A 1,029-nucleotide genomic window follows, 5' to 3' on the forward strand; every position below is an offset into this window, starting at 1 on the left:
GGTTTACGGCATAACGTGTCATACTGGAATGTTTGAAATCCATGAAATGATAAACTTTTCTCATAAAACAATAACAGAAGATGGGAATCATTTCAAAAAGGTTTTAGCTACCTGTGATTGTTTGATTGCCGACGTTAGCTTAGAACGCCATTCAACTGACAGCCTTTGTTGTGTTCGATTGCTAGCTTGTAGCCAGCAGTGAACAAACTTCATTAAGTAGAACCATTTTTACTGTATTGACATTAAAGAAGACTTTTGTTAGCGTCTTGTATGCTACTTGTCGCAAAGTGCATGCGTATGCACGACTCAAATCTGCACTCGACTTACATCGGGGAATGACATTAGTAACTACTCTCCCCGCAAACCAGTTTTGCCATTTGCATTCGCACTGGCCAAGCGGCCATAGGAACTGGTAGAAGGGATAAGGGGGTGACGCAAGCACAGCGATGGTCTTTATAGCGTTAAAATCGGAAAACAAATACACCAAAAAACGTTAAAAATGAATACTAAATCTAATGTATATAGCCTGTCATAATTTAAACAAGTCTTGCGAAGAGAAACAAGTATCTCTCTTTCCCCTCCTCCGCCTGCTGCGCTGTGTGTGTGGGGGTGTGTGTGTGACGGCCGGCCAGCTTGTGGAGTTTAACGCCGAAAAGCAAAATAAAAGCCTTTTATGAGAGCGGTCTGAGAGACGTCCAGCTTACATCGGGGTCTCCGAGCATGACTGGCCGAGCGACGAGCTAGAGGCAGGTGCTGGCTGGCTGTCGCATCACTTTATGGAGCTTCTCAACTCCAAAAATTGTTAATTTGGCAAAGATTTTTGCAATACCACCTATATTCAAAATTTGAACAATTCATTTCTCGCCTAAAACATTCTCAAAAGTGAATTTAGTGATGAATCCGATGGCAAAAATTGTTAAAATTGTCCTGTTGTTGGTCTGTCTGTACCGGAAAACTGACTATCGTTGACCTAGGTTGCGGAAAAGTGAACAGCAAAAAAACTTTGCCCTGAAGTAGGAGCTGAAAGAG

General features: G+C 42.3%; 1 protein-coding gene across 1 annotated transcript in view; it reads left to right on the top strand.

Annotated features, from left to right (window-relative positions):
• The window catches only part of ccdc191 (coiled-coil domain containing 191), a 14,589-nt gene that overhangs the window by 3,433 nt on the left and 10,127 nt on the right, over nt 1-1,029 (top strand). The gene's annotated exons all lie outside the window — the stretch shown is intronic.

This window comes from Etheostoma spectabile, chromosome 22, assembly GCF_008692095.1.
Source record: "Etheostoma spectabile isolate EspeVRDwgs_2016 chromosome 22, UIUC_Espe_1.0, whole genome shotgun sequence".
Lineage (NCBI taxonomy): Eukaryota > Metazoa > Chordata > Actinopteri > Perciformes > Percidae > Etheostoma > Etheostoma spectabile.